Raw genomic sequence first — 8,358 nt, 5'->3', positions numbered from 1 at the left:
TTAACATGATGTTATCTCTATTTAACATGATGTTTTGACATTGACATTGTAAACGTTCTCTAAGGAGAGTGAAAAGCAGTTTGCAGTAAAGCTAACCAACGTCGTCTCTATCGCAGGAAAAAAATAGAGCAGCCTGATAACCAAATGAAATGCTCAGTGGTCCGGATGAAAGTGCTTGGCGGGCCGCAGTTTGCCCACCCCTGGCCTAGGCCGTACGGTTCTCGAGATATTCACAGAAAACTGTGTCTGCCCTACCCTCCTTTTGGGGGGTCCAATGCGGCGGGTGGGCGATGGATAGAAACGAAAATCAATGGTTCCGTGTCATCCAATTATTCCAGTCCAATCCACTTTATTTATATAGCACAATTTAAACAAAGACAAGGTTTCCAAAGTGCTGTACACCACAACAATAAAAAGACACAGTAGGATAAAAGTAATAAAGTAAAATAAAACAACATAAAATTAAATAAGTAAAATCAAATCAAATCAAATAAATAAATAAATAAATAAATAAATAAATAAATAAAGTGCACTGCCCACACAACACATCGATCACGCTACCTGGTGTTAAAGGAATTTTCCGGAGTAAAATGCACTTTAGATCGATTTACAGATGATTGGGGGTACATACGTTGAGTTGACATCAAAATCATGTCATTCGGATGTGTTTTGAGAAAGTTCGATTGTACCGTTTTCAGTCAAAACTCGTAGCCTGGAAGTGAGCAGGGCAAATCAATTTTGCCGCTACAAAACGCTATTTTTGTACATCTTCTACAGTTCCAAACAACATAACACTTACGTGGTAGTGAGTAGAGGGTCCCTAAAGCCAAACCGAAGTATCCCGAGGTCTTTATGTGGTCGGATAGAGAGTCCAGAATGAATTTCATCAAGCCAGTACCTTTCCGGAAATGTTGCCATCTTTGCTGCCATCTTCAGGGAAAGTCCGTAGAGTCGATTGCTGAGTGTGTTGTAACACGCTCTGGAAATTCACAATTTCAATTAAGCGTTTAAAAAAAAAAAAAAAAAATTAGTCCAGTCCATACAACTTCATTTCAATTTCGAAATAAATACTGGACTATGTTTAAAAAAAAAAAAAAAAAAAAAACGGCATAGTTGTGATTTCTGAAAGTGAACCTTTACATGATATATCTGTCTTAAACTGTCTTTTGTTGCTTGTGAAATACATATAATACACATTTTTGTATTAATAGATTGTTATCTGGTGTTATTTATCATATGGCGTGACACCATAATTTTGATGAAAATAAATAGGCTTTTGGGGTCTAAATTATACAAATCTCAATGGAACAATAGATAGAAAATAGGGTCAGCAAAAGTCACAAGCATTTTCTTTTTTTTTATATCAAGGTATGTCAAAATGAAAATGACGTTCATTGAAAGATTGAGGACATATGCCTTACTCTGTGTATTGATGAAGAAATATACTGTAAAATGTAATACATTTGCACAAGGAAATGCTAGATCTTGACGAGGTAATGATAGAAGATTATAATACATTGACTCACATTAAAAACAAAAATACCCCATTATAATTTTACACACAATAACTTTCATGTCACACCATATGACAATTTTAGTCACTACCACAACTAATTAGTGAATAAATATGAATTTCAACACAAAATCTAAAAGACCATACATATTTTTGGGAATGGAAGGGTCAGTACAACAGGACTAAGTGATTTCCATGCCTAATATTTTTCAAAAACTTTTTTTCGGCCTAAAACGTCAACCACCATATATATATATACATTACATAACATCACCTTTCAATAAACTCATCTACTGAATGAATCAACGAGGTAGTGTTTACTATGTGGGACTTTTAACTAGAGAGCAACAGATTCAGCCGAACCTTTTAACACATTAATATGATTTGCAGTTGATTTCCAAGTATTTAATTATGATGCTTTGGTATCAGTATAAAACAATGTGTGTGTGTGTGTGTGTGTGTGTGTGTGTGTGTGTGTGTGTGTGTGTGTGTGTGTGATAGATACAGACATACCAAACTGTTTTAACTTGACAGATAGCCTGGGCTTTTGACATGTAATGGAGCATGTAGCATAAGCAAGGGCTTGTTTTACTTCTTCCCGGTGCATGAGTCAAACTGTTGATTTAGGACCATGCTCCTTTGGTGGCTGCTCATCTATTAAAAGACTGGTGGCGATTGATACGACTACCGTAAAACTTCAAATAATCGCCGAGTCCCTAAGATACGCCTGTCTCTTTTAAACTCCTGGCATGACTACAGGTTTGGGTTAAAGGCCGGTCTCCAGTAGAGGCCTGGTCTGTTTTTTAGTTTCGGGTTGTATTTAATCTTCTAAAACCCGTCAGATCGTCATTCACATGTCTGGTCACAGTTGCAAGGTTTTAGAATGTTGCATCAAGTTGCTGCTCGTAGCTGCAGACTGCGCACGTTATGATTAGATGGCATTAAAAGACTGCGGTGGGGAAAAGCTAGAGTTCCAAATTGTATAACTTTTTTCCCAATATGAACTATGCCTGTGTCCGACTTCGTCATCGTTCAATTCATCCCTTGTGTTTAAAATGTGCGGATAGGCCGATGGTAAGCTTGGTTCGCGAACGTTATTCTTTATTCTAAATGCCATGGCGATAAAGAGAAAGAAGTCAGAAAAGAAATTTACCTTAGACTAGGCTATATCAGAGCCCGTCTACGGACATTCTCTGGCTATATAACCTACTGAAATAGGTTAATGATGTAAAGTCAAGTGCGCTTCTATGGGACTGGTGTAAAAATCAGTTTTTTATTGATGAGTCGGAGTGGCAAGTGCTGCGCATAGTTGCAGTGGAATGTGGCTGCCCAGGGCATTATAAAACTTCTCACTCTTAGACCTACTCATACACAGCGGAAGAAACTGGAATCCATGCATTTCCACTGAATTATTTTTGGAATCTGATCCCTTATCATACCTGTTCATTCTTACTGGTCGCCGACATCGGACTAAATTCAAGATGGCTGCAAACGCTAAACTTCGCGGAAGATACTGTCTGTATAAATCGCCTTGTAAGTAAACTACCAGTGCTTTTCAAAGTTCTCAATGTCTCGCTTTAAATGTCAGGGCCCTCGGAAGTCTATCAATGAAGTGTGGAGATACATTGAGCCTCGTAAATGGGTGTAAAACAGTGATTTATTTGTATTTAGCCCGATGCCGGGCACCACTATTGAAAAAGCTGTTGGTAGCATCGGCTAACTAGCGCAGATTTTGGAGTGCAGGGACAAGCCGAGATGGGCTATGAGACATAATGCTCACACTGGTATCATGTTTCAATACACTTTAGGTCAATATCACACCGGAGTTCTCCTTTAACAGTACACACGTAATACTCTTTTTGTCCACTGGTGGTAGTTTTGGCGCTGTTTCGCGTTTGCCATCGAAAACGGAATGAAATGTATAGTAGGCCTACTGTACCTGCAAACAATGTAAGAAGCCTCTGCTGACTGCATCAGTGCTCAAAGTATTCTAAAAGTTTATCAATTAATTGTTAACTAGATGTACCGCATAGCGGTACAAAATATGACCGCCGCTCAGTCCTGTACATCCGTTCCGCGAAAATAAATCACACTTCAATTTGTCTCCATATTTTACTCCATCCCCCACTCTTGAAACTTTTTGTGTATGCTTGTTTGGCATGCCTGACTTTGTGTGTGTGCAGGCTGCACAGAAAGTAGGTGAATAGATTGTAGAATAGCCAAAGAAGATGTAGCATTGTTATAAAACCTTTAAAATCTCTAAACAATCACAAGTAGGGCAGTTCATCACATTTCATCCATTGCAACTGGATTGATGAAAGGTCACTTACACCTGTAGGCTACATTGTATTTGGGAAAACAAAAGGTATCAGCATAATGTTATTTATTTATTTATTTTATGTATTTATAAACAAAAACATCTCTGTCAGTTCCATGCCGTTTTCAACAGCTATCAAAACAAAGGTCATTTTGGATGGATGGATTTTTTTGTGAATGTTTCTTCTTCTACATAAGATTTTAGTCATCTTTAGTTCATGTAATACTTTTATTGTCAATGCACAAATTAAGTAACAGTAGTCTGAAACGTTATTGTTAATGCACAAATTAAGTAACAGTAGCCTAGTCTGAAACGAAATGCTGTTTTACATCTAACCAGTGGTGCAAATAACTGACATGGCCTTGAAGGAAATGCGTCGCTAGACTGTTCATACACATTTTAACGGGCCAAAGTTGAAGAGCTTTTGTCCGTTATTGTTCGTGCAAATATAGGCTGATTCATGTTCCCTTGCATTGTGTAACTGAGGTCCATGGCTAGTCTGGCTTTCATCAGACCAAGCTCAATCTTTTAAGAAATCAAAAATAAATAGCCCGGGCAGATCAGGCTGGGTTCACCCAGCCTAGTCCATAGGCACCCGATATTGTTTAATTTTCCGATTGAGATATACACGCTCTGGCTATTCTAAATGCAAAAATGCATCAGGGAGTTATGACAAATCGGTAACTAACAAACTAGATCCTAATAGAAGGCTGTTAGCTTCCCTAAGCTACAGGTAGGATTATAAGGTAGGCCTATTTACAACATAAATTGTCAATAGGCTATGCTGCGACACAAATAAAATCTCCTTTGAAACCAATGGTTTTACGCCTTACAGTATCAAGCGGACTTAAACTGTCATATCATCGTGGTGAAAAGTTGTAAAAACATTCACGCAGCTCCATGAGTCAAGGAAAGCGCGAATGAAGTAGCCACTTCTAAATGGGACCCACTACACAGTAGCTTAAGGTGTGTTGCTAAAGCAGCCATAATGAAATGAAGGTGTCATTGTTTGGATACTTCACACACACGCTTTTTAATTTCACAGACTACAACTACCAAGCTGTAATCAAAGCACATCGATTCCCCTCACACACCCCTGCACGCACTTTAAAACAAAATAAACAGGCGCCTCAGTCTCACGCATGTATAGGCAAACTGTATCAGACCGGGTAACGTTGGTAAATCTTCCATTGCACAGAATGATTTTGTAGCACATGCAATAAATGACAGTCGAAAGATACAAACAGTGCTGCTATCAATTTGCTTGGTATAACCGCATTTATAGTTTTCTACAAATGCAATCAATCAAATGCCTCCATCACTCAACCAACGCTAACGGTAACATTACCTAGGTCCTTATTGATATTACAAGATTAACGCGTCCTGCAGTAAAACCAAGCATGTCCGATAAACATCCTCAGATTTATTTCGGCTTCAAGAAGAAATGGGAATTACACTTCACGCGAACATCGCCCTATCCTTATTAGATGTTAAACTGCAGTAAATTACAGTCCTTGTAGGAAGCGTCCATTGTTTTTCCATCCCACTTTTAACTTCCAACAAAATTACGTCTCACTGCAACGATCATGCCATCTAGTGGACAAACGACTACTTATCGCCAATACTGAAAATGCAGCCATGATGATGATGATGAATATTTATTTTGGCTTTCTTTTTAATCCTACTGAATTTGTAATTATGTATCGGCCGCTCTAATACCGATAATATGTGGGTGCCTGTGTGTGTGCATGTGTATATGTGTGCATCGCCATTTACAGGCCAATGAGTGTACAGTCACTAAATGTACACATAACCTAATTTTTTTAGACCCCCATGGATGAAATTCTCTACGACACTTGGCATACCCCCAGAGAATGCCAGGTCAATCATACACATAAAATTTGGTGCAGTTCTGAACATCTTAACTAAAGATAGGGCGATTAAAGCAGAATAATATTGCATTTTCATTTTTACGGGGGTGGGGTGCAAATCACAAATGAGTGATTATGAGCCAGGTTGATGTGGGCCCTTGAGACCAACATACCATAAAAGATTCTTCATCCTCAGTGCCACGGTTCAGGTAGTTATTTAGGAAAAACTGTTTTTTTTTTTTTTTTGTTCGGGGGGGCCCAGCACGGGGGGGGGGGAGGATGGGTGGTGGTGGTCCCCGGGGACGAAATGAAATTTTTCCGTAAAAGTCTAGTGGGGCTACATACCCACCAAATTTCATGTACCCCGGTGGTTCGGTGTCCCGGGTATCAATGACCAAAAATTCAGGGAGTAGATGACGGGAAAAATTCTTGAATTGTGTGCATGTGTGCGTGTACAAATTTATGTTTATGTGTGTGGGTGTGTGTGTGTGTGTGTATGTGCGTGCTTGTGTGTTTGCCTCATATGTGTGTTTGTGCATGTGCATGCATGCGTACATATGTCTACTGTGTGAGTATGTGTCATCACATTATGATTACTGTAAATGTATGTGTGTGCGTGTGTATCTGTTTATGCACATGTGTGCACATGGAATGGGTTAACATGACCCCTGGAGGCAAACATACAGAAAAAATTGGTCATCCTAGGCCCTACAGTTCTCAAGATATTCACAGAGAACTGTGTCTGCCCCCACCCTCCTTTCAGGGGTCCAGTCCAGCGGGGGGCTACAGATCAAAAACGAAGAATGACGGTTCCGTGCTATCCATGTGGGGTACATGCCCACCAAGTTTTGTGTACCCCAGTCTTTCAGTGTCCCGGAATCCTTGTTGGTGTATACGTCACTAAATGTACACATACATTACTTTATTGTAAGGCCCCCCATGAACGAAAGTACACAAAACTTGGCATGCATTCGGAGGGTGTCATAATGATCCTACACTTTCAATTTCATGCAGTTTTGACCTTGTCAGCCAGAGATATTGTGATGAAAACACCTAATTTTTTGCTTTTTAATTTTTAACTAGGTGGCTATACATGAAATAAGTGGTAATGGGATGGGTTGACATGCCCGCTTAAGACCAACATACATAAAAAGGTGGACCTCCTAGGCCCCACGGTTCTCGAGATATTCACAGAAAACTGTCTCCGCCCACCTACAGGCCAGTTGGTGTATAGTAACATAAATTAATTTATTGTGTGGCCCCCATGAACGGAATTCCACAAAACTTGGCGTGCATACAGAGGGTGTCATAATGATCCTACACTTCCAATTTCGTGCAGTTTTGACTATGTTAGGTCACAGATACCTTCAATTACAACACCACATTTTACTTTTTGTGTTTAACTAGGTGGCGCTATACATGAAATGAGTGGTTATGGAATGGGTTGACATGGCCCCTTGAGATCAACATACAAAAAAAATGGTCCTCCTAAACCCTACGGTTTTCGAGATATTCATAAAACTGTGTCTGCCCCACCCTCCTTTCGGGGATCCAGTCCAGCTGGGGCTACAGATCAAAACGAAAAAACGATGGTTCCATGCTATCCATGTGGGGTTACATGCCCACCAAGTTCCGTGTACCCCGGTCTTTCAGTGTCCCGGGAATCATTGACGGAAAAACAAAAAAAAAAAATCTGACTAAACCTATATGACCGCCGCTTCGCTGCGCGGCGGTCATAATAACTAACTAACTTCTATTCATGTCATAATTCTGGAACTTTCTGGTATAATTATTTATATTTTTTATTCACTCGTTCAAATATTCTCATCATAAAGTTCTCATCAGGTGAGTGAAAGTTAGAATGGTGGTCATTTCAGATGTTTCTGCCACCACTTCATAAAACTCATAGTTTGAGAACTTGAGAACTAGGATATTGCTTGTTCACAACTTGAGCTGTGTAGGTCTTGTCCCTCATGCTGGCCCATACAAAACCCACAAGCTGACCCTCGACACACAACAGTCAATAATGTGACCCGATTTAAACTGGTTTTCACCCCTTTGGACACTCTTGATTTCGTCCTTGAAACTGAAATATTCACGGGGGCATGGACGGTTTGCTAACCATTTTACTGCAGTGTCTACCCGGTGGTAGCATCCATAGACAGTAAAAGAAAGGTAGCATCCAGCTTTGCTATCAGCTAGCTAGCTAGTTCAAAGGTTTAAGTTCTTAATGGGGATATACAGGGCTTTTTATTCCTCGACTAAGGTGATGTTTCATATAAACAACAATTCATGTTCATAGAAACAACAAGGTCACTAAAACATAATATATTTCATACCTGTATTGCAGCATGTAGGCTAATGTTAGCAGCATTATAATGACATTCTAATGTCTGAAAGGCTAATGATTAGCCTATCGGCTACCTGAAAAGTTAAGTGTTCAAACTAGCATTTGCAGTGTTCTATTTGATGGTGTATTGGCCCTGACTAAGTTCGTGTGATAGCCTATATAAACCACAATCCTTGTTGATACAAGTACCAATGTTCGTCTAGAAAGTTTTTATTCACATTAAGATTTTCGCCTTAGGCAGTAAAAGACTCTTTGTCAATAATTTTCGCTGATAAAGTTTCGCAATAATTTGCCATCTTTGTCAATC

This window comes from Alosa alosa, chromosome 4, assembly GCF_017589495.1.
Source record: "Alosa alosa isolate M-15738 ecotype Scorff River chromosome 4, AALO_Geno_1.1, whole genome shotgun sequence".
In the NCBI taxonomy this organism is placed as follows: Eukaryota; Metazoa; Chordata; class Actinopteri; order Clupeiformes; family Clupeidae; genus Alosa; species Alosa alosa.
The sequence above is the reverse complement of the archived record's forward strand: the minus strand, read 5'-3'. Positions refer to the sequence as shown.